The sequence below is a fragment of the Falco cherrug genome, chromosome 6, assembly GCF_023634085.1.
Source record: "Falco cherrug isolate bFalChe1 chromosome 6, bFalChe1.pri, whole genome shotgun sequence".
NCBI lineage: Eukaryota > Metazoa > Chordata > Aves > Falconiformes > Falconidae > Falco > Falco cherrug.
The window spans coordinates 45565942-45592097 of NC_073702.1; the positions used below are offsets into that span (position 1 = coordinate 45565942).

At 41.1% G+C, this 26156-nt stretch overlaps 1 protein-coding gene across 1 annotated transcript in view; it reads left to right on the plus strand.

Moving 5' to 3' along the window:
* Window positions 1-5677: 5677 nt before the first annotated feature.
* The window catches only part of PLEKHG1 (pleckstrin homology and RhoGEF domain containing G1), a 136142-nt gene continuing 115663 nt past the window's right edge, over window positions 5678-26156 (plus strand). The window contains exon 1 of the mRNA XM_055714211.1: window positions 5678-5917. The gene's annotated coding sequence lies outside the window, so the exon portion shown is untranslated. The remainder of the gene's footprint in view (window positions 5918-26156) is intronic.

Consider the following 26156-nt stretch of genomic DNA (forward strand, 5'->3'; position numbering starts at 1 on the left):
GGGACTTCCTTTTCTGCTGCCTTGTCTGCACTCATGTAGGTATGTACAGAATGAAACCAGAGCGGGTTTGTTAAATCTTTGTTCTGGCTTGATAGCATCTGATATATCACCTTCCCCTGACCAGTCTGCAGTGGCTGAGCACGAGTTGTTCAGTGTAATTTAAACTTGCCTGAGGGCTGTGATGAATTATGCCTGCTGCCTGTGACCTGGTTGGCTTTTGCCACTCCTAGGTGGCTAGAGATAGAAAAGTATTTCCTCAAGATAGCTTTTTGCTGTTGCCTGGTAGCTTAGGACAGCACAGGATGCAGCTTTGATGAGGATTGGGATGGCTGAACAGTGGCACAGCAGTTATCTAATAGGCAATTGGGAATGCGTGCTGCATTAGACAGCGATACAGCAAAGGAGATTACAGTTCTCTTAGCATCCTCTTGCAAATCTGCCCCTCGGGATCCTCCCAGATCCACAGCCAGATAACTACCCTTGCAAACCACCTGCTCTGGGGGTCATTGTTCTCTGATAGCAGCAAACCAGACTAAATCCAAGGGAGAACCTTGGGCCAGTTGTGCTTGAGAGAAATACTCCAGGGACTGGTTGGTGATCTTGGAGCGGTTAGTTATGGGCTGAATTCAGTCTATTGCCTAAAAAAAAGCTTAGTTATTACTCATTACTCAGATGGTAGCTTAAAACAATTAGTCTAATTATGGTGAAGCATTGTGCTTTAAAAGGCACAGCTGAAAGTAGAGAACCACAAGGTTTTAATGTAAGTAGTAAAAGTTCTTTTAATAAGCTAGATGAGCCAGAAGAAACCAGTGGTTATACGTTTGAAGGAGTTTCCTTTAAGTTGAAGTGAATTCCTGTAATTAGATGAGCTTGTCTGCCATCTGAGCAACCTGTATTAGCAGTGTTGAGAAGTAGCTTAGTTGCTGCTTAAAGTGACTCCAATGTACTCTTTGTTGCATTCACAAGACCTCAGAATTGATATTGCTTTTTTTGTGCATGTGGAGTCACCACAAAGCATGCATCAAGAAAAAAACCTTTTAAAGGACATGATCTTGCAGCCCCTAAATCAAACACACAAGCCAAAGGCCTCTTGTGGCATATCTTAATATTTTTCTGAATAATCAATTTAAGGTAAAAAGAAACAGCTGAGTTTTGAGAAACAAGCACCTCCTGTGCATCCAGTAAGCTTTTCTGCTATGCAAGCAACTGAACAGAGAAGAGGGAATGGTTGGGCTCCTGCTTTGAGTGTTTTTGAATGTCCTGTCAAGAGAAAAGGGGTAAGCATCCTGCGTTCTGGAGGGGTTGTAATGGTTCGTCCTTACCTGGTGGTTTTGGTATGAGAAGTGTGGAGTGGGACTAGTGGTGACTTTCTTCCAGAGCAGGATGGTTGAAAGCCATCCTTGTCTACAAGGTTGAAATTAACTGCTCACTTTTAGCCTTATAACCTAAAGCACTCAAAAAAAAAAAAAAAAATCATTGGGAAGAACATAAGCTCTTGTAAGGCTGAAACATGGTTTTTGTTTGTAAGGCTGTAGATGCAAATATTTTCAGGAATAAGCCAGCAAAAAAAACTTTCTGGACGAGAACAGATGGGAAATGTAGAAGGCTGTTATCTACCATAATGCTTAAGAAAGCGTAATGAAGTGGAGGTTGTGCTTAAGGACCAAGGCTTCTATTGATTTTGGGACCTGAGCTGACAAGGTAGTTGTGTTAGCTTTTGAATTTACCAGAAGTCTATTTTGTGAAAATTGCAGCTGGTCTGTGTGCTTTTTTTTTTTTTTTTTTTTTTTTTTTTTAAGAAATACAGTTGCATCTGTAGAGGATCCAAGCAACGCTGCTATGTGGAAAAGCAAGTGATCTCAAAGATATTTACTTCTGCATAGAAACATTCCCAGACAAAGAAGGAATCAAACCATCTCCCTAGAAAGATTAAGTCAATTCCTTCTGTACAGTATCTTGTTCTTTTCTTATGTTGACTGTCTTCATACTCATAACCACTAAACTTCATCATCTTACTCCCATTCTTTACATGCACTAGCTGTTTCCCAAGGCAAGTGGCACGCAGTCATCTTGTATTTAAAGTGCTTCCACTTAAACTTTGTAGTAAGAGTAGGAGTAAAACGTTTTGAACTTTGCAGTCTATGATTAAAAGTTTTAGCAGCTGTTGCTGTAAAGACTTAACCTATGTGAAAAAAATTGGAAGCTTATTTATCTCATCTACCTACAGGACCCAGGCATAAAATAAGTATGATAGTATTTTATTTGATGTTAATGATTTTACTAGAACATATAATTACTGGAATGATTGTGTACTCCTTGGCATTAGTATACATGGAAGAGTATGTTCTATTAGACAGGGGTATGATCTAAAGCCCCCACACTTAATAATACTGCTTTGCAAAGCAAATGAGTATACCTGTGCCTGCCAATTAAATTGTATTGTGGGTGGAATAATTAATTTGGATGCTAGGCAAGAAGCACATTGCAGATTATTTTTTTTAATTATTTAGGCTGACTAGGGAGAGCCCAGGTTAAGATTACATCCATTTTCCCTGCCTTATCCCCTTGTACATGGCATGGATGCAACTGTTTGCTTCTACAGAACACCACCCCTCCCCCCAGACAATCAAATCTGGGACATGTCTTTTTTGTCTCTTAAGCGTGTGTGTGTATGTGGTGTCTTTACAAGTAAGTAGCAGTTTTCTGCTGTTGTAGGGACAGATTTATTTTTCTCCAGATTCTAACTCGGAATGGATATACTTGTGCTTGTCTTCAAGTGCATGCTGAAATTCATCATCAGTCAGCAAAACTGAAGCAACACAGATTTCTGTATGTTTAACAGCATTGCGTACAGTTTCGCCGAGTCACAGCCAAAATGAGAAAAACGTTAATACCAGAACTGATGAGATTCAGTCCTGGTGATGTAAAGAAATGCTATGATGTTCAAAAGCATATCTATCTGTACAAAGCTATGGAGAGACTAGTCGATATAAGCAGACTTCTTAAAAGAAAGGAAAATCCCGAAGGGGAAAATAACATGAGGTTACAGATCCCCAACCATAGTAAGCAAACCACTTTCAAGTGGTACATGAAGGCAAGTCCTGACCACCAGTGTGGAAGATACTGATTCATCAGTGGTGTGAGTTCCTGACTGCAAAGGCAGCAGGAGGGACAGAGATGAAGAACTGACAAATGGAGCTGGATTCCACTTCATGTGTGAGTGAAAGGCAGAGGTCCTACTGTGTGAGGGTATGAGAGATGCTGTGAGAGAGAGCAGAAAAAGATGGAGGTGGGGGAAGCAGAGGCTTATCTTTTGCCTGTGCACAGGAGCACTGCCGAGGGTGATGGAGCAAGCTGTTTGGGAACCTCCGCAACATGAGGTGTTCTTGCCTGTACTACTTCTGATGCACAGGCAACACCCGGGAGAAAGGTTTGCCTGCCTGCAGTCTTCTTGTCACTCATGCCCTTTTACCAGTCCAGTCACCTGGATTCCCTTCAGAGATGAGTTCTCATGGTTTCTTCATGTAGCTAATGCCTTCAAAAACTGGTGATTTTCCAGATACGTGGTTTTGTATTACAGTGTTGTAAAGCTCGACGTTTAAACTTCTATCATTCTTTCTGCAACAATGATTGTACTCTGTCAGTCGACATAAAACTGGAGGTATTTGGTCAGTCCACTGGAACGCTATTTTTAGCACAAGCAAACAGAAACCAGACTGGCTCATGATCAGTCCTTTGGGGAAAGGGAGGTAGAAGGATGAAGAGAGAGGATGAGACTTCTCTTGAAGGTTTTTCCTGTTAGTCACAGCACTGAGGAAAAACAAACTCCATATGGAACAGATCATGTAAGGCCTTTAAAACATATTTGCAGAGACTGTACAGTTTCTTAAAGGAACTTGGAACACTTTGTGGTTTGGGGGTTTTGTTCTTATATTTCCCATTTGGGGATGTGTGTGCATTTTCATTTGTTTTAATTTGGCCCAAGTTAAATGCATCAACCAGTAGTTTATTATCATCTTTGAAAGATCTGTTCATAAAGGGAAAACGTTCCCTGATTCCCTCAATGGGAAAGAGTTATAAATGCTTCTCTCCCAATATTTTTTACTAGAGAGGGTTTTGATGCTTTTTTTTTTTTTTGTATGCAAACGAGGGTCAAATTTTTATCCCCAGTGCAAGGTCCGAGTGTAGTGTGCTGAGGCAAGGATGTGAGCTCAGTTGGATGCTGAGTTCAGATACAGAGTAGCCATGCAGTACAGGAGGTCATGACTGGTGGGCTGGGCTTAGTGGAGCTACTAGTGAATATCTGAAATTACTTGTGCTTTCTGCTTGCCCCATTGAGCAACTTTGTAGAGAGCCATTCCAGAGTATTACCCATGGAGTCCAGCCTTCTGTGATCTGCCTCTCCTGCAAGGATAGGACAGTGGCTGGCAAGGAAGGAGGGGTGGAGCAGGACTTACCCCTTGGTGATAACTCTGCTCTAATTCTGCAATGTGAATGAATGTTGTGCGTAACAATGGCTGTCATGAAAACACTTGAGGGTGGGGATTACTTTTTTTCTTTAGTTGAGAAGCTAATATAGTCCTACTTATTACATGTAAACCTTTGGTTTGAAATGTGGCCAAAATTAATAAAGAAATGTGTTAATCTTTTAAGAATCAGCAGTGGTCTGAAGCATATTCAATGTGCATGTTGGGAAAGAGCTCTGGGCTTTTGAACTAATGATACAGAAACAGACCCTGCCAGACTACTTTTTTTTTTTAAGGATTCCCGTGAGAACAGGTAAGATGAGGGCAAACACTGAAACTTCCTGCTGTAATTACTTGTTTTGACATCTAAAAACTATGAACTATGTTAACCTCCCAAATTTCCTCATATTCCAAATGCTGTATATCAGCATGAGTAAAGGGAGAAATCATGTTGCAGAACAAAAGCAGCGGAGCTTTACTGAACGTGAGTTACGGAAGAAGGTTTTGCAGGAAACCAAGGGTTTTCTTAGGGCTCGGAAGAATAAGGACCACTGAACAAGTGTGAAGAATTCAGGCAGTTTCTCTGTTGGTGCATGTCTTACACAACATTTTAGGAAAAATCAATTAAAAAGTAACTTTAAACTCACTTTTTCAAAGAAGATGGCCAGGCAGGCTGCCAGGAGGCAGGTGTAGTCTCTAAAAAACCTCTTTGAATTTGCTTTTTACGGATTGATTTCGCGTTTTGGCGCTGCGGACTCCTCTACAGGAGCCCGCACCAGTCCATAGCGGTGCTGTGCGTTACATCGCTGGATGTACAACCGGCGGCGGAGCGAAGCTGGCGGAGGGCTCGGCTCGGCGGGGTGGGGAGGGGGCTCCCGGCCGGGCAGAGGGGCGGCGCCGCGGCCGCGGAGGGAGGGCAGGGGACCCGTGTGCCTGCTCCCTGCCTGCAAACGGTAGCTGGGCTTTTCCCCCTCTCTTCTTTTCCTCCCTTCTTCCCGGAGCTGTAATCCGACTGCTCTCTCTGGCTCGGCTCCAGAGGCAAGTCCGAGTGGTTAATTTCTCTCTTTCCCCCCTTTCCCAGCCTCTGGGGGAGGCGGAGGAGGAGGAGGAGGAGAAGGGGAGCGGAGTCAGCTGCAGCCCGGGGCCGGGCCGGGCCTCCCTGGGAGGGGCTGGGGCAGCGGCTGGGCTGCGGGAGCTGCATGGAGGAGGGGAGTTTCACAGACTCCCCTGTCCGCCCGGGAGGAGGAGGAAGTTTGGCGGTGAAGCCGCTGCCCGGAGCCCGAGCGCACGGAGGGAGCCGGGGCGCGGCCGCGGGCGCTGCGAGGGGCGCAGCCGCTGGCGGAGTTACGGGGGCGGGGGGCGAGCGGCCCGCGCCCTGCGCCTGGATTTTAAACGGGAGGCGGAGCGGCGGCGCGAGGGCCGAGGACGGATCGAGGCGGCGGCGGCCGCCGGTGAGCGCGGGGGCTTTGTTCGCGCGGGGCGCGCCGGGGAGGGGGCGGCGGCGGCGCACGGCCCGGCCCGGTGCGGGCGGGTGGTCGGTCGCCGGAGGCACCTGGTGTCTTGCAGCCCCCTGAAACCGCCCCGGCGGGGCGGCCGCGGGGGAGCGGGCGTTTGGTGCCCCGCAGCCTTTGTGCGAGCCCCGCCGCCCCCCGCGCCGCTCCCCGCCTGTGGCAGCCGGCGGGGCGGGCACCCTGCGCCCGGCTGCCAGCGGGGCGGCGGCGGTCACCGGCTGCGGTTCGCTTTCCGCCGCGGCGCTTTGTGTCTGGGCGCCCCGCCGGGGCCGGGGGCTGCGCGGGGCCGGGGGGCTTCGCCGGGTCTCTTCGCGGGGGGCGGCGTTTCTCTCAATACGCGGTAAAATCGCACGGCGTTCCGAGTTTTGTGCAGATGCTTTAGCAAACCTGTGACTTCTGGAAAACTCCGCTCCCAAGAAGCCCTCGATTTTTGGTGTTTTAAAGTAACGTTAATCGGATTGTGATAAGCGGTGGCCTAATGGGGGTTAGCGATGTGATTGATCTTGAGTAGCAGGACTGCGGGTTCTGGGGAGGGAAGAAGACGGAGCGGCAGTGGGGGACAGCGCGGTGTCCTGCCGTCCTGTGGGACCCTGGGTGCGTTCTGCATCTCCTGCCCGGGCTTTTCCCCCGCTTTGCGGGTTGCCTGTCCCGGTTTTGTCCCTCCAGTTGAAGGAGAAGCCCTGTGGAGCTCATCCTTCGGTTAGCGTTGACAGACCTGAGGCACTCATCACCTTTCTTCACAAGCCACAGTGCTCCGACTATCAGGGAAAAGGACCTGAAACAAATTTAGTGTATGTTCAGCTGGCTTCCAATATGGTCTGTCTTTAGTTGGCTTTTTTCCTCCCTTAATTATTAATTGGCAGGCTCAGAAAGAACTGTGGCCTGCCTTTTTTCTTTTAATGTTTGGGGCTACTTCAGCAATTTAATAATGCTGTCTAGAGAACCTGATGACTTATAGGTGTTTTTAAAGCTGCGTAATAAGAGCCGGCTAATAGTCTTCTTTTGCTACCGTTTCATTCTTGGAGCGAACAGACTTTGCTGCTGGAGAGTTGCGGTTCAAATTTCCACAAGCGTTTGTTGCCCGTGCCTCTAGCTAAATTTATAAAGGAATTCTGTTAGCTTGTACAAAGCTAAATCTGGCTGTAGCAACTCCTGGCTGTGCAATTCACTGTGATTGGCAAGGCACAATATATAGCTTCTCTGAGATTTTTTTTTACTTTTCTTTTTTTTTTCCTGGTGTGTGTGGCACGTAGTTGTCATAATTTTGGGAACTCTTTACCAATGTGTGTGTGGGTGTTTTGGGATGAAAACACAAGAGTTATGCTAAGGTTAGAAAATGTATTAATAGGGTGCTTGTCTTGAAAATATGAGATGGCAGTTTGAGAGCGGCCTCTTAATGAATATTGGTATTGTTCTCAGGTCCATGCAGATGCTTAGCTATTAAACTTCGACTCTCTACTTCGCTGTGTTCTCAGTTGCAGACTAGAAATGATGCAAAGCACTCTGACAAATGGTTCTGTTTTAAACGTGTTTGTTTATGGGAATGCTGGCTTTTTCTCGCAGACCTGGAGAGCCCTAGGTAAACAACGTTGACCTGTGGCTGTGTGACTGAGTGCATCCCTGCAAAGGCATATTATGATTCTAACACTAGGCATTAGTATGTAATTTTTCTTGTTTTACTTATGATTAAAAAAAAGAAAAAGAATAATAAGAAAAAATGAGTGTGTAGTTGAATTGGTTTGTAATTTATAGTTTTACTTGATAGCATCTTGCAAAGACAGTATTGTCTTGATTTTTAGGTGAAGGTAGATGTTAATAATGCACAGCTTTGCAAATCTTCAAGTAGTGACCTTAGATTGTTGGCAGCTGTCATGATTTCAGGACATCTGCTAATGTGTTCTTCTTCCTTGGGCAGGATGTGAGAATACAAGTTAACTGTCCAAAGGCATATTTTGAGCCTAAAGTGGTTGCTTGTGAAACCTTGGTATAAACTATGCCCAGTAGAAAAGATTTGGAGCTAACCCACTGAGTTCTTGGTACCTTCCTGTGTGGTGTGGGGTTTTTTTTTGTGTGTGGAGTTTTGGGGAGTTTTTGGTGGTTTTCTTCTTATGGGTTTGTGTTTTGTTTGGTTTGGGGGTGGGTTTATTTATTTTTTTGTTTGTTTTTATTTTAAACCTTTGTTGTGACCTAAAAGGTTAAAGCTAGAAGGGAAGTAAAAATATCTGCTTGCTTGTTTAATAAGTAATTTAGGCAAGTCATGAGTCTCTGGTACTTTTTGCTACTGTTATCTGTATAGGTTGGTATGGTTGAACGTTTCACTGACGTCATTTTTCATGTGGCACTGGTATTAGTGTTTTTGCTAAGTCAGTTGTTGCAGTGTGCATGTTTGAAAGCTTCCTCGTGCTTTTGTTTGGATTACCGTATACCTGTCGTCCTCTGCCTTTCCTATGCTTGTGATTTCTTGGCTCCAGTTCAGGAAAGGCTTTTTAAGCCTTGCAAACTAGATAGGGTTATAGCAACTGATGAAGGTGGGTACTTGAAGTAGTGCTTTATTATCTTTAAATGCAAACTCTGCAGTGCAAAGCTGATCTGTTTTCTGAATATATAGCTAACAGAACTGTAATTGTGATAATGGCTTCTGTCATTTTACCTTACTGAAAAGATTATTGATAACAGAGCTAGCCGAAGCTCTGTCATAGCATCACCCATACGACTTGTAGGCTCTGAGTACTTTTGAGATCAGCCTAGAGACAGGGTTAACAAGCACAGATTAGTCTGAGATACTGCTATAAAAAAATAAGTTTTTTATATGGAGGTATCATCTCTACAATTTAAATGCGCCCTTTGTATTTAAAAAAAGGCCAACCCCAACAAAATAACTTGTAGGGAAGGATACTTAAAAATACATGAGCTCCGAATGGATGTTGGCTTTCTTTGGTTTGTTTTTTTTTGTAATGAAGTCTCAACAGTCTTTTAACAGATATTTAGGACACATTAAAGTATGCCAAAGACTCATTCAACTGTTGATTTTTATTTATTTGTTTGTTTCCCTCCTGCTTGGTTGCCACTCCAGCAGTTGCTGGGCACCACTAAGTCTCTTTCCCCAGTCAAGCTAGAGCTGCAGTTCTTGGTCTTTGGAGCATGGGGTCATGAAGAGAAGAGGTGCCGTGTTGCTGGGTGGCATAGCCCTGTCGTGTACCCCAGGTCTATAGGGTCAGATGTTCTGGGGCAGAAGATAATTGAAATGTCCAATCTGATGAACAAGGAAGCTGTTTGCAGGACTTTGATTAGAAGCGTTTCTCAGATTAGACATCTATAAAGCTGTGGCAGTTATAAATTAGTACAAAGGAATTAATCTGATGCACATTCCCTTTTGTATTCAGTCATGTGTTGAGAGGGATGATTGCTGTCTTAAATAAACACATTTTATTGACACATTACATTAGTTATGGCTTGAAATTACATTGCCATAATTTTCTTAGAGGCCAAGTGTACTGCACAGATATTAGCTAGACTATACAGTAGAAGATAGAATAATGGCATATGAAAAAACAGATGTTAGTAATATAATGTCTATGGAAGATATTTGGAGTAGTTGTGATTACATATGGCAGTCCTCTTGCAATGAGCTGGAATTTTTGCTCACGTGGACAATGAAGATGTCTTGCCACTGCTTTCTCTAAACAGCATTCTGCTTTTGTAGTGGAGTGGGGAGGGAAGGGAATTATTGCAGCCCTCTGCGAATTCTGGAGTAGCAGAGTAACTTGCAGAGGTCTTGCTGAATGGCTAATTTTGAGAACCTGAATTACTGTGGTTACACAGGAAGAGTTTTAGTTTGTAGCATAGGCAGTGAGGAGGAAAGTGGAAGAAAGTGTTATTCTTGCAAAGCGAGAATTTAGAGGACATGGAACCTGCAGTGCCAGCCACCCCCAATCCCCCCACCCCCCCTTTTTTTTTAAAGATGCTTTTCAAAGCATTTCTAATAGCTGCTTATTTAATAGTTGATTAAGCCTCTTATTCTTGGAGACTACCCAAAGCCACCTAAAGAGTTGTGCTGCATCACCAATCCCAAACAGTGTCTTCCCCACCCCAGTCATGGCTCAGACTTCCCAAACTTGTGTGTTTGGTTTATTAACCATTAATCTTGTAATATTTTCCAGTTCCTTTTCATTTTTAAGCCCATTACAGTCATATTTTCCAGTTCTTTTGTTGCAACTGAAATGCACAGAAACTTTGAAAGAAGAGCAGGGGTTCCCATGAGATGTCATGGGTCCAAGACTTCAGGCTTTAGAAAAACATCACACATCACAGGGAGCAGGTGGAAGCACAAAACCAAGGGGGGAACGGGAGCAGAGTGAGTGAAGAGGTATAGTCTTTGGCACATTACCAGTGCAGTAGCAACAGTTGTGATTGAAAGTATGGGAGCCTTTTGCGTGTGTGATTAAGAATACAATACATGAATGTGAAATGATTAAATAATAAATTTATCAGCAAAGCCTGTTTGTGTCAATTCAATTCCTAAAGGAGTGTGTATGTGACAAGCTATCTTATAGTGTTAAGTTTCTCAAGTCACTTTAAGGATATAAGTAATGTTTTTAGTTGTGGTGGTTGTATCAGATGGGTCTGCCTAGTCTGATTCATCAAAAATTGAGTTTGTATGAACGTGGCCTAAAATAGATTTAACTGCAAATTTGATTACAAGTGCAGGAAAAGAAAGGGGCCTAGTCAGGTTGGACTGGCGAAGGAAATGGAGAGAAAAGCTACCGACACTTATCAAGGAGGCCTGAAAGAAGCAGCTGTCAAGCAGAGTTACAAGCTGCTGAAGACCACTGTCAGCTACTGACTGGGGCACCTTGTGAAGGACCTGAATATGGGGTTGGGCACTGTCTGTCTTCTCGTTAATCACAATGCAAAGCATTGCTGTGAAAATACAAAGCAAGGTGCCAGTTTAAAAAATTATCTAGAAGAGAGACTTGATGCATTTGAGTTTTCTTTTTTCCTCCTTTGGCATGAGCTCCACTAGTCCTGCTTCTTAGTCCCTTGCAGGACCACAGGTGGTTATGCTAGTGTTTTTTAAGTGTAGTGAGTAGGTATAGCTTGGGCTGGCAGGTTTTTCCCATGCGATTTTGTGACTGAAGCAGTGCTAATTATCTTTGAATCCTAAAAGTCTAGCTTGCCTGCTGTCATTGAGTTTCAGACTGCAAGTGGTGCCAAGCCTCTTCCCCTAAGCATGCATTCTGCAGGAACTTGCATGTAAGCCCTGCCCAGTTGTTTTAAAACCTGATTTAATGAATGTTAACATTGAAATGTTTGAACATTCATATCCATTCAGACATTTCAGGATCACGCCCCAAGCATTAGTATCGTGCAGCTAGTGTTCTCTGCTGATAGGATGCATGGGTCCTCTCGCTGGAAGCACTGATCAGAGGTAAAAAGGATGTCACAGGAACAGTGACTGAATCACTGGCTCAGTCACCAAGAATTGTTGTAGATAAAGCTTTGATACCTAGCTCAGGGAAGAGAAGGCTGGATTGCCTTAAAGGGCGCTGTCAGGGGCAGCTAACAGTCAGCTTCCTTCCACCGTCATGGTTGACATCTTTCAGCATTGTCATCTGGATGTGGGCTTCAAGGTCAGCTTCTGCCTTTCTGTCAGCCCACGTGAGTAGTCTCTATCTTCTAGATTTAGTGCGTAGACTCTAGCGCCTGTACTTTCCGCTTGTGTTGGGTGGAGTTATCTGTAAACACAGGCAAGTTTTCCTTGCTACTGTCCTGTAAACTCTTCTTTGTTATTTACCAATGTTTACCCCCTGCGTGTCCCCTGAGATTAGATACAGTCTGCTGCAGCTTTGCTGTGATTTTTATGTGCCAGTATCAGCTTGCTGGTTTTCCTTTTTTTTTTTTTTTTTTGTGTGTGTGTGTTTATGTTGCCTATCCAAGTGAGTCCAGGTGCATGGTTGAGGTCCCAGTGCATTTCAGAAATACAGTGGCAGAATTACTTGCTTGCTGCTGCTGCCACTGATCTGTGGTACTTCAATCTGAAGGAACATCATGCTTTGTGTCCTCAATACCTGATCTGTAGTAAAAATCGTAGTTCCTTCTTTGTAAGGGGTTTTGAAAATAGGTGGGTGAAATGAAGAACTACTTATTATACAACTCTGTAATCTAGCGTTTCAGTATGCACAAAGTTTTCCACTTGCTTTTTAAACTGCAACCAAGTTAATATCACAGAAACATCATTTGAGCTTGCAAGCAGGTTGGTGCTGCTGAGATTAGCATGCTTCACATTCAGGTGTTTGTGAAGCTTTGTCACTGTTTACTTTACAATTCCTTCTCATTACCCTGATAACATACCTTGTGTGGTTGCTCAGAGAGCTGTCATACTTAGTGTCTGAGCGATGTTATCATAGACTTCAGCCCATTGCAGAAACACTAATTTCTCTGAAGAATCAGCAGTCTTAGCCTATTTGAATGGTAGACAAGGATGTATTTAACAATGAATCATTGAATTCGGAGACTTGCCTTCCCTCATGCGCTACCAACATACAAAGTTTGTAATCTCTTCTTTCCGTCAACCTTCTCTGATAATTGTCAGTCTCTTTCATGTTAGGTGAGTTTGAAGTTGTAAATCTCTGATTTGATCTGTCTTGGTCATTTTGTGCTCCTGCTGTCTTGAGGAGGTTGCTGTCTCTGTCTTGCAGGCAGACAGGCCCACTTGGCACACTCTGTGCTAGATGTAGCCTTCTACATTCATTGCCATGTCAGGTGGGTTATGCTGTGAGGTCTCTTCTGCCTTGTGAAAGGACGGTCCTGACCCCAGTATCTCCTTTTCCTGAGCTTGAACTCATTTAACCTTGTGAGTTTTTCCCAGCTTTCCAGGGGAAAGCCATTAACTTCTCTTCTGAACACCTAATTCCAGCACCAAGTATCAGGCACAGTGTAGGCTTTTTGGTAAGCCACTATAGAAATTCATGGTTTCTCTCATGACAGAAAATATGATCTGTTATTAAATGCAGGAGACTAAGTTATTCCTGAGGGCATCAATAACCATTTAATCTCCAAGGTTTTCCTTCTGATTTAGAAGGACAGTATCTTGGCATGCTTCTGTTTCTCCATTGCTTTAGATGATACTGCTCCTAAACTGGTATCAGAGATGTCTGTACGCTAGGAGAGTCAGCGCTAGGCAAATTTTTCAGTTAAAAGGGACCAGGCTTTCTGCAGGCGTTCCATTCAGGAATTGCTTTCCCCTTTCATAAAGACTGCCAGCAGGGAAATGCAGAACAGAGTATCAAGGAAACCCCATCCTTTTGGTGTGAAGGACAGACTGGTTTGCCAAGGCATGAGCTGTGCTGAGCAGAGTTTAGAGCTGATCTACACAGTGGCTCAGCCTGGTGGTCTCCATTACAGCAGCTTGCACTTTGCCACTTCATCTGCAGTGTCTCCCTCTTCCAGTAACGTGGCCTGTTACCAGTGCAGGTGTGCTTCCTCGGTCCTGGCTGTACATGCTGACAGCATCCCTTGAGTTCTTCAGTCCACAGCTAAGCCACAGTGCAGATCCAAAAGAAACCACACTGAAGAGATTCTTCCTGCGGCTCTGCAGCAGGTGGTCCTGCCAATAAACCACCCCTGTTGTCAAATGCACGCAATGGATTTGGCTCTTGTACCCCTCAGACCCCTTCAGAGTGTTTGTTCATCCAAAGCACAGCACAGGCACTGACTCAGATTCTCACAGGGTCAAAGCAAAGCAGAATAGATATTTTTCTTCTGCCTTTCGTTGGTGAAGCTTTGACTTGATGATATGCACAGGTCGGGTATGGAGGAGAGGGGATTTCTTCCACACGCTGCTGCATGCTGTTTGGATAGGACGGGATCTGTATCTGCTTTTCAAGTAAGAATTCTGGAAAAACAGAACCACAGCTATCTGGTTTACAGTCTTCAGAAGAAAAGCTGGTCATCAGCCATTGTCACTGAAGATCTGTTGCTTTCTGGTCTTTCATCTCTAGGGGAGAGTGCTTCCATACATACTTGACAGATTCATCTGCCCACCCTGGCTGTGTGCATCATGCAGCTATTCAAGCTTCCAGAAGGGTATGGGTGCCTCTTCATTGCTGCTGTCTTGTAGTGATGCTACTACTAGCCCATTGCTACACAGTTCTTTTTTTCCTTCTACTTCTCTTTACATCAATGCCTGTGCTGGATTAAAAGTCCTTTTTGTTTTGAATAGAGGATTAGTGATGCCCATCTTCTGACAATTTCAGAAAAATGTACTGGGTTGGTTTTTCTTATTTGTTAATTACGGATGTTGAGTCATATCAGGAGGTGATTAGTTCTGGTGCCTGGGTCAGAGTTACTTGTCTGTGCCCATACTTGCCCAACACTGACTTCTTTCCTGGGGACAGTTTGATGTCATACCAGGGATGGTCTGGAGGAGTTCTGGCAAAGATTCACTCTTAGCTGTTGACCTCATGCAACTCAGCCTTTGTGGTGTTCACAGTTGTGAATGGGTAGAGTGAAGGAAAGTCTAGGAGTGCTGCATGTACTTAGCTCATGAAATTGGCTTAATGTGTCTGGGAAAGCGCTCCACTGACTGCATGTGGAATAAATCTGTTTCCTTGGGATGCAGCACATCTTCTGTCTGTTCTTCCCAGTTACGTCATGCAATGAGAAGATGCTACAGTATGTGTCCTTCGCTTGATGCTGTAATAGGCAAGTTGCTTTCCTTGGCCGGAAAAGTTGAGCTTTACATACTGGCACATAACTCAGTAAAATCTTGTCAAATAAATTCTGACTTTAGTCCTCATCAGTGGTGATTAAACCTGCACAGTGGTCTGCTGTCTAACACATGTGAACTTCTACTAAGAATTTTATTGTCAGCTTGTCTTAGAGCATCAGTATGTGGAATTGTTTGGCAAGAGTATTTGTTTTAAAATACTACAGTATATGTTGACACCATTTTATTATGTCTTGTACACAATATGATCCAAGTTGTAAGGATCAAGTTGTTTGGATGTGAGATATGATTTAGTATGGTTGGGAACCAGCTAAGAGCGGGGATGATAATGAATGGAGCAAATGTCTGATACCCTACTTATAGTTTAAGCAGATTCCCACTTGCAAGTTTGTGGAACACAATTATATGTAGTTGGGTGGCTTTGGCTTATTTTGTTCTTTTCCCCTAGCAGAAACAGGGTAGGGAAATTCCTGAAAAGCAGAGATTTCAAAACTCAAATCCATGGTTTGAGGGAATCAGTTTATTAAAGTGATAATGTTAGCCTTTCACTGAACATCTTGGTCCAGGAGCATTAGTGTGTAGCACAGAAGCGTTGTGTCATTTACACTTTTCAGGAAAACTGAGGTGTAGGTGATCTCAGACTCCTAAGAGGATAACATAAAACACCTGTCCTCTTACTGAAAATTATTTTGGTTGCCTCCCATGCAGAGTATACCCAGAAAGAGAACCTTGATTTTACTGAATTTTGAAAGATAGTTTCCAAGTTTCTGGGCTTTACATTGAACATTACAGTGAAATCTCCAAGTGTCAGAAAGTTTTTCATAAGATATCAAATCATTGTGTTTCAAGTCAACTCAAACATCTGAATGTAGGTTTCTTTGGGGTTTTTGCTTTTTAAACTGCTACTTGCTACTCCTATATGTTTTCTAAAAGTGTTTAAGAATGCAAAGCTGCTTTATTAATAATTGTGATATATTTCTAGAATAACTAAGGCTATTTTAAAACATGCAAACTTTTTAAAGATGAAATAGAAATTGTAGGACAAATGACAGTATCAATTTCTTTAAGTGGGCATGCGTGTGTTTTCTTTGTGGTAGTCTTTCTAGTGCAAAAGCATGCAATATTCTTACACTAATGTTCAAGAAGTAAACAGTCTATTCAACCAAATTGGTAAAAAAATTCACAGGTTGAAAAAACAATTTTCCTTATAGATTGTTCCATTATGTAATATGAAGATATAAAGATCTGTAGAAAACCTTTTTGAAAAAGTTAAAGAAGGTTGGTAGAAGAACACTCTGTAGCATCTAATAGCTTGTGGTTTTGTTGATTTGGGTGTGACTGTAGGACCTTGTCTGAAGGCATTGATCAGGAGGCTTTGAAAGGCTGTTGGGCCCTCTGGGAGTTAGAGAATATCTCTTGGATTCAGCTCAACAGTTTTACTCTGGAACTAAAAAGCTGTTATTGATGAAACTTCTGTCAAGCAAGAGTGGCCCTATACAAATTTTAGGCTTCTTTAGGATTGTCTGGTTTCCTGATGTTCATATATTTATTTATATATATATACACACACATACACACATTATTTATTATATATATACATACACATGTATGTGTGTATATTTAAGTGATTGTGGTTGTGTTGCCAGTCAGTGTCTTTCTAGGGTTCTTAAAGAAACTACTTTCTCTAGCAGTTGAAATGGAGTCCTTTGCCTCTGGAGGATTTGAGACTAAGGAAACTTGCATGCACTAAATGGAAAGTAGGATGGTAATTACAGCTCACTTTGCATTTTCATTTCGCTTAATTTACAATCTGAGGTACAGTCAGGTGGTTGGGCATTTGAATGTTACGAGTGTTACAGTCTAATCACAGGACTGTATGGTAAGACTACTGCCATATTTCCTTCTTTAGATTCATAGAAATGTTAGTGGAGGCTATTCTGTGTATTCAGTTATGAACAGAAAAATCTCTAAATGCAATAAATACAATTGTTATAATTGTCACTTAGTGATATCAAAGGGGGAAAAATAAGCTCTTTTAATCAGTGAAATTGCCTTGTAGTGTTAATTTACTGCTGTAAATATAGCAGCTGAGTGAGAGAAAATATTGCTATTTCATTTAAAAAGAAAAAGGAAAAAAGAACCACCTCTCAGATGGAGTAGTTTTGAATTTTAAAAAAACGCATCTGTAGATGAACATTATGCCACATTAACAAGATTGGATTGATTGTATTACTGTTGAAAGCAGGCCAATATTTAAAAATGGATTTTTTAAATATAAAATTTTTGCCTGTTTATGATTTGGTTTCCCTAGACCAAATTAACTTGGACACTCGGCAGGGCCTCTATTTATTCTGGCATAAGAATAAGCATGGGGCAGAGCTTCCTGGTCTCAAAAAACTGGTGATGGTAAGAGGCCTCTGCAGTGCTCTCAGCCAGCTGAATGCCTGAGGTATTTTACCATACAGGAAATCAATTGCAGCTGAATGTGCACTGTTTCCACTCCAAGTATATAAACAGGCCTTATGGTGATATAAAAAAGGGAAAAATATAAAATCCAGTCTTACATTCAATAGCTTCTTGAAAGTTCAGAGCAAGAATATTTGATGTTCTGTTTCTGTGGATTCTTCACTGTCACCTTTGGCTGAGCGCATAGCACTGTATTAGCTCAGAAGGAGAGGTATACTGGTCTTGGGGTCCTCTAGAACAAGCAAACGTAAAGCAATGGCTTAGCAAAATGAAAATAATAAAAAAGTATCCTTATTCAGTTCCCAGTTGATGTTCCACTAAATGTTCTGAAGCTGGCAAGGGTTACACGTTTAGCAAAGGAAATTAATTCTTTCACTCATTAGATCAAGAATCCTGCATTTTTTAGGCTTCAAAGTAGGTTAAAAAATTTTGCTAGAAAAAGCTGCACCACAGTTGTATCTAAATAGCTGCTTTTTGTGAAGTGGTAGAAGAAACTGTATTTTCATTTGGCTGTCATCCTTCATTGACCTTGTGAAAATACCTAGATCAGATGCATGTACTGGACAGACCTCAGAAAGTGACCCATGGCTCTGATTTGCCTTAGCGGCTGGAGATGTGTCCTTCTGCGGCTCACCAGGAAAGTGAGCGTTCATTTGGATAGAGGTTTCCAGGTATTAAAGATAATTAAGTTTAAAATGAGTGCTCACAATTTCCAGAAGAGGTATGGCTTGAAGCTTTTGGGGTTTAGAGCCTGGGAGCCCAGCAGCACCTCTCTGCTCTGCCACAGACTTACGGTGCCACCATGGACAAACAGTCTGGTCTAGGTTTTTAAAGACACGTTGGCAGGCACTCACAGAGGTGGTAAGACTCCTAATGGGATTTTCGGAATCACATTAGTGTCTAACTCCTATTCAAAATCTGACCCTTTAGCCTGTTTGAACTGGATTCAGCCCATGCCATGTTTTATTTGGCTACTCTTTAAGGCAGCTGGGCAGGTGGCAGGGAGAGGTGGCTTAGAGGGTACGAGCCAGGGTGAGCGTGGCCCCCGGCTGAGCTGCATGCACAGCTGTGCTCCCGTTTATCCTTCCTCCACCTCCATAATGTCTACGCTCCTTTCTGCAGAATGCCAGAGGTTCAACAGAGGAGAGGAAAACCGACCTCGCTTTGCCTAAGCGAACAGTGATTTATTTGGTGAGCGCTCTACCAGGTAAATTTATTTTATTGTTATTATTATTTTAACTTTTTGAAAGTAAGAAGTGACGTTTGTAGTGCCTCTGGCTGAGGTGATTACCGTTGGTGTCCAGTGAAGGTACCTCAAGTTAACCATGAGACTGTTAGCACGCAGATTGGTGGTAGGCCGCTGGCCTGTGTGGGCCTGCAGTGTTGGCTAGCCAAGATGGTGGCTTTTCTTGATGTGCACGCTAGCGGGGTTTTCTGCTAATTAAGCTGAAGTTTTGGGGCACCTAAGCAGTTACAGGAGGTTAAGTCCTCCGGTTTAACACTTGTTTCTGTAACTGAAGTTCTGCTAAAGATCTGTAGCTGAAGTTTTTCTTGGTTGCTTGAGTCCATCCTTTTGGAGGTAGATAAGTGCTGCTGTCACAGAGAAACAGTGGTCTCTCCATGGGGCTGGGGAGATCTGGGACTTCTGTTCTCCTGAGATTTCCTATGTTTCTCTATGTCATTTTGAAAAGAAACTGATCTTTCATAGTTTATTTTTTATTTTTTTTAGGGGGTTAGTCTTGTTTATGTGCTTTTGCTACTCAAGTCTTGGAGGACCTGGGGAACTTGAGAGCATAGGAAAAGCAGATTTAGGTGCCGTGGAAACGTTATTTGATTGTAATAACTGATTTCACTCATTTGATTATCTGAAACAAATTGACATTCCAGAAATCTTCACAATAAGGCTGGCAGGACACTCCATAGAAAATATTAAATAAGAAGAGGGCTTTAAGCAGGGTCCCTTTCTCCCTTCTTTCCTCCTCAGTTCTGGTGCCAACCCAAAGGAGTCTTTTCTTCTCTCTGAAGAAAATAGACATTCAGTGATGGGCTTTGTGGGTAACAGCATGGACACTGCTATTTGGAAAAACTCAGTCACTTACAAATAACTTCATTCACTCCTTCCAGTGCTAATGCTGCAATCAGTGTAGCATGGATTAGTTTAAAATAAAATAAAATAAATAATAATATTAAAAAAGTAGTACATTATGTTAATTGCCACTCTGGCTTCTGTGACTTGCAGAAGGAATACTAATATGCTATATTAGACTGCTAATTAAAAATATTGATTATTTTACCCTACTCATAGTGGGGCTTGTAATGTAATTTTGTAGCATGTATTGATGATCTAATTGCATTAAAAAGTTCTTAAAATTTAAGTGAATGGATCAGATATAAAGTTGCCAATGCTTTGAGATTGCATAGCTTTAATGGATAGAAGCTAGCGGGACTGCGTAGCATTCAGCTGAAGCTTACATCTGACAAACATTAGTGAGCTCTTACTTCCTTTGGATCCAAGGGAGAACCATCTCTGTAAGTAGGAAAACATTTTGCAGGGGCTGAGAGAGGAAAAACCAGAAATTCCTCTTCAGTATTTTCTAAAAATAGCAAGATTTGAATAAGGTTGCATGTTTCAACATGGATTGGAGAAAAATAATTGGCATGACCTAAATTCAATACACTAGTTATGTGTGTTATTTGCTGATAGTTAACTATTATATTTTTTGTCCATGAATGAGGAGAGGCTGTATATTCCTAGGTTCCACAAAAAAAATAAATTTAATTATTTAGCTTGAAATATGTGCAGACCCAAATGTGTGTGAAGCATTTGCTTGGTGACCTTAGAAAGTGAATTACTTGCACAGATTTCCCCCTGTCTCTGATTTCAGTTTCATTTCAAATGTGCTGCTTGGCCTTGGTTTTGAGTTGCAGTGATTTTAATATGTTTTCATGATGAACAGAAAAGCTAAACCAGACCGTCAGACTCAAATAACCTCTTTTCTGAAAGCAGAGATAAAACATGGGTTGTGTATGTGTCCTAAGAGGCAGAGGATTTCATAAGTTTCCCAGGGATCCATAGCAGACAAGCGTTCACTGTGAAGTGCATCAGAAAACTGTTGTATCAACAAAACTGTAGTGTGTGTGGAGGTCTCAACTAATGGGATAAAGCATTCAAGGACTAGATGAAGTGCCTTTAATAAGGAATTAATTTCATGGGAAAAAAGAAGAACCCTAAAACGTGAGGAGTGGTGTTCTGTAAAAGAATAGCTTAATGCTTTGGGCAGATACAGCTTTGAGGGACAGATGTTAAATCTGAACCAGATAACCACCAGTAATTTTGCTAAATTTCTTTCACGTGGCAGACTTAAATCTAGAGGTTTTAAGAATATTTTCATTCTGAAAAACTTTTGGTCGTGGTGGGTGAAACATTTTATGAAATTTGTTTATATTTTGCCATTATCCTTTTGATCTATATAACAATATTGTCTGTTTTTAATTGTTTCCATGAGTTGGTGTTTATAATATGCTAGTCATTCAAAAGAATGAATATAGACTTCAGCAGCTCTTAAAATAGTGACATCTGTTAGAGTAGGAAATATCAGATCAATATACTTTGGTCTAGCAATTCAGGATGAGTTTTTGCATGCAGCGTGTTTATGCTTAAAGTCACTACACAAAAAAAAAAAATTCCTCAAGCATCTGTGCATCACTGAATGCCTTGTTTAGGCCATGTCTTTAATGGTATGAGGGCTTGAAAATCTGTGTGGGGGTGGAGAGGAACGATGCATGCCCATGTGTGAGCTTTACTGTAACTCTGTTCTATTTTTGGTATACAATGGAGCAGAGGTGCAGGGCAAAAATAGGGGTTCAGATGCGATGTGAAGGCCTGTAAACGCTTTCCTGTTGTGGGAAGTGCCTACCAGGTTCTTAGAGCAGTTGCATTAGTATCCATGGGAATATTCAGGGTTTAATTTAGCATGCTAGATTAGGGCCTAATACCTTAATTAAGGCTAGCAATTTTTAATACGTTTTCCCCAAACCCTTTGTGGTTGATTATATTATGTCTGTTTCTGACTACAAAGTGCATCTCTAGGGTTTTCTGTTCTTGGCAATTATATGAAAGCTGTCATTCTAGTTCAGAGTGGTGAAGCTGACCAATGAATGTAAACTTTAATAGAAGGATCCACAGCACAGATGTGACTAGACTTCTTAAAAATACTAATCCAAATAACTTATGCCAGTGTTATATTGAAAGTCTAAACACTTAGTACATTTAGACTAATGGTTTTATAAAAATCATGGTAACTAATTAAAGAAAGGCTTTGTTAATTGATAAAACAGTTTTTCCAGATGCTGCTTAATTCTCTTGTCAGTTCACATGTGTGGGATTTTTCTGCTGTAAAAAAGATTAAATGAATTATCTGCACAAAGTCAGGAATAATATAATTAGGATTTTGTGTAATCTATAGACAAAGCGATTTGTTTTTTAAAACATTTGTATATTAAATTGTTGTATAAAAATTCTTACCTTTATTTTTAAAAAAATCAAAAAAACCAAGCTCACAAATCCCCATCTTCCCCCCAGGCTCGCTCAGAGCGGTCAGTCCTTTCCCGCTGCCATCTCCTATTGTTATGGTCAAATGACCAAGGAAAAGTGTATACTTCCTTTTGTGTCCAGTAGATAGGGGTTCTTAATTGATGACTGCTGCTTTCTTTCTGACAGAAAGGAAATGAATGGGCAGTAATGATTATAGCACATCTGTTGTTTTCTGGGGAGCATCCTGTATAGCAGTGAGATTGTCTTGAAGACTACTATTTTATTTTTTTTCTTTCCTGTTCAGGACTAGTTAATAGAAGGGGGTATGAGTGACATGTGACCATGTTGTTCCTTCGTCACAGGTGTAGCCAGAGGAGAAAAACAAGTTGCATGCTGGAACAGAATGACCTGTTTATATTGTCCAAATAGGTGTATTTTCTGAAAAAAAAAAAAAAAATCTTGCAAAGATTTCAGGGATGTACTGTGTTTTGATTGCATGATGTAGGTAATGACTCCTGTCTTCATAGTATAGTCACTGGGTTGTAAGTATAATGTTCCAAAATCATGCTGAAGACTGCTTCCTCTGGCAAAGGAGTAAAACAAAATAGCACTCACACAGAGGGCCCAAAAGCTGACCCAGTCACACAGCTTTCATTGCAATTTCTAGGATGTAGTTTCTAAGTCTGATACTGCCGACCATCTCCTGTTTGACTATCTTTTGCTTGATGGGTTGTAGCACAAGTCTTGGGAATGCTGAGGAACTCACCGGGGAGCTCTGTGGTGGGCTTCTGCTGCCTTGGAGAGGGGCTGGGGATGGAGCCAGGAGAAGCTCTTTACCTGGCTTGACAGACTGCAGAGAGGGAAATTTTGGGGATGGATGAATGACAGGAAAGGATCTGGCAGGGAAGAAGAAGGGGACTTGAAGGTATGGAAGACAAATATCTGGGGAAATGCTTGGGAGGGGTCAGTAAAGCAGCTGGGTGAAGCAGTTATGGTATGGTAGTGGAGTGTACCACAGCTTGTCCTCTGCATCACACCAGCCAGTTTTTTCGCAACTTATTTTTTCTTTTTGTCTCCTGTATTTTAAAGATGTGAGTGAAAGTGGGATGCACTCTGCAAACCCTGAGTGTGCCTTGACAGGCTATCTTTTTGTTCTTTCTTGCCGCACAAAGTGTTTGGAAAAACACTTAATTGAAAGAGCTCTGTAAATCTGAGTCCTTACCACTTTGTTGTCCTCTGTTCCTTCCTTTTTCTTTTATCATGTTTAATTGCAGCATTTCTTGTAAGCAAGGTGCCAGTACTCAGCTTTTGCGCAGACTAAATATTTTGGTGCTTAAAGTGAGGGGTAATGCTTGTGTTGAGTTTGGATGAAGCTGTTAACATTGAAAGTTAACACTGGGTAGTGCTACCCTCTTTCTTGGGGGTTTCTGATGTATGTTGGATAAAATTGGGATTTTTTTTTTCAGCCCTTATCTTGTCACTTGCCATCTCAAGAGCTGTTGTCCCTGTCCTCTTAAGAGAGAGTCCCCATCACTTAATAAAGGAGGTGTTGAGATGTACAACGTTGTATCCATAAGGTACTGTTTAGCTGGAAGCTTACAGCCTTCATTAAGCTAAAGAGGTTTTTCAAATGACAGTTATACAATGGCCATAAAGATGAGAAAAGTAAGCAAGAATATACTGTGCTGTAGGTCAACATCAACATAGCTAAATACAAAATTCATGATACCATAAATGAATCGTGCTGCAATTAATGCCCCAGTGATACATATGCCTTTATGGTGTTGGCAAACTGGGTGTCAAAACTGTGACCCTTCCTTTGATCGGATTTCTACCCCCACTCTAACTTTGCAGACAGTGCGGAGTAATCAATTGTGTAATTATCCAGCATAGATAAGGTTAAACTTCTGTCATTGCTGTTTTTCCCTGATCAGATCAGATTTCAGAAAATGGAAAACCAGGTGCCATAAAACCAATTCTAAACTAGGTGTGTTTTTTCCCTTCTTTCTAGTGGTAAGGCTGCTCTTTTTTTTTCTTCTTCTTCTTTTTTCCTTTTCTTTTCAATTTTTTTTTTCATTAGGTTTGTCTAAAGGTAATTTAAGAAACTAAATAATCTTTTTCCTTTCTGAGTGAGATACACAGAGACCCTGTTCATGCCTCCAAAACCTTTTAAATGTTTAGCCTGTCCCCAAAGGATTTCAGACTTATCTTGCATCTGTTGGCAAGCATTATGTTGTAGCTAAATACTAGTCATGGCACCAGCCAAGTAATACAGGAAAAACCCACCAAATCAGTTGAAAACTATTTGCTCAAGTCTTTGTAAGTTCCATTTCATTGATCTCTTAATGCGTTATGGCGGGTTTTAAGAAAGATAGTAAATTGTTAATTTGAGATTTTTGCAGTTCTAAGCACTACATTGATGTAGTATTCTGCATTTCTTGACTCATGAGAAACTCTTGAATATTTGTGTGACAATGTATTCCAGTTGCTAAAATGTTTTTATTATGGAATTCAGGCTTTGGGAATAGATGTGAGTTCTTTCATCCCGAGCTAAAGATGCAATATATGACTTAGAGCAGGCCTGTAGGTTGTTTTACAAAATTTTCAGACATCTCTGAGTATTGATGCATTGATGACTATACACACAAACCAAAATCCTATTAAAATGTCTGTTGAGGCAGACATTCATTAAAGCATAATACACAGCAACTCAGTAAAAGAAACTTCAACCTCTAAAAGAAAGATTAGCTACTGCTTTTATCAGCATGGTCATCGCTTTGAAGATACTAAACATCTGGTTTCCTTCTGGGAGAATTATGTTCTGTCCACTTGACCCTTTGTAAAAGTAAATATTTTTATTAGTTACGTTATGTAGGAATCTGAAAAAATATTTAATACATGAGAAAAAACACCTTTGCATACTTAGCTTCAGTTGCATAAGTACAGTATATCAAATGCTGTTTTGTTCTCAATTAATGAGCTTCTTTTGTAATTAAAAAATTATACCAGTATGGAATTTGGTATGAGACATAACTAAGATTTTCCTTATTTTCTTTGTTTTCCTTTTTAAAAGATTTTTCTTTTTTTCCTCTCACTTCCTTGTCACCTCCCAAGAGTGTGTTTGTTACCCTTAAAGACATTTCAGCCCTAACTGCTTTCCTTCAGCCATAGCTTTAAACTGTACTTCAGGGGTAAACCTAGCTTGGATTGTATTTGTTTACTACGTAATTCAAATGTGTGAAGTTACTTAGTAAGGATAGTTGTATACTTTGAGTATCACAGTCTTCTGTGATCAAATGGAGGTTAAAGATTATTGGAGATGTAGCTTCTAATCCTGTTTTCAAGGTAGAATAGAAAAGAACTGAAAATCATAATTGTTATATTTGTTTATTCCTTGTGGAAATAGATTACTTGGGAAAAATACCCTCCATACATACAGGTTTAAACACTAATGTTGCTTGCTTTGTGCCAGCGTGAAGGTCACTGGGTATCTTTTAAAATACATGATGTAGTCTTTTCAGTAAGGGAAGGCATCGGACTCTATGAAATGTCACACTTGAGAATGATTTTAAAAGTGAAGCCAGTTAGGAATTTTTCAGCTAAAAATATTTTGTTGGAAAATAGCAATTTATTGAAAACAGTATTTTGCACAAACAGTTTTCAATTAAACTTCAGTAAGAGAAGTTCTTGAGATACAGGACTGTAAGAAAATGTCATTCAGTTACATGGAAAAATAATATAATTTTAAACTGAAGTGAATACAATCTCTCTGGAAATTTCTGTCTTTTTTTAATTATTTTCATTTGGATTACAATCTTTCAATGGTCTCTACCTCTTCCTCACAAAAAACATGGATATATTCAAAATTCTACTTTTCATTTTTCCATAAACTGGAAAGATAGCTTGCTAGTCGCTTCTAGTGTACTGATGTTCATTTTTGCAAATTGTCATTATGGAAGAGATTCTTCTGTTGTTTTAATGCGAACAGTCTGACAAATGTCAGACATGATGTGACTCAAGTCATGATGATTCCTTCTATTCCTTTTGTTACTCATTTGACATGTATTAGAACTCTCACTGATGACGTATCAATGAATTTAAGACCTTCTCCAACTTCTTACAAATTTGATGTGTCCTGTTTATTATGGTTATTATTATTAATATTGGTCTAAACAGTGTTGCTCATGTAATAAGCACTATAACTGCCTGTATCTTTATTGAACGCCCCAATGTTGAGTGTTTATTAATCTTTAGAGTGAAACCTTTCAAAAGACTATGTGCCACTTAGTTGCAGAGTAGAGAGCTTTTGATAAGTGTGTTGCAGGATAATTGGAGACACTTGTGCCAAATCTGTCTAGAATCTGATCAAAACCAAAAATACAGTTTTCTGTGTTTATTTTGGGAAATAGGTTCATGGTTTTAAAGTTTTCCTCATATACCAATATTTATGA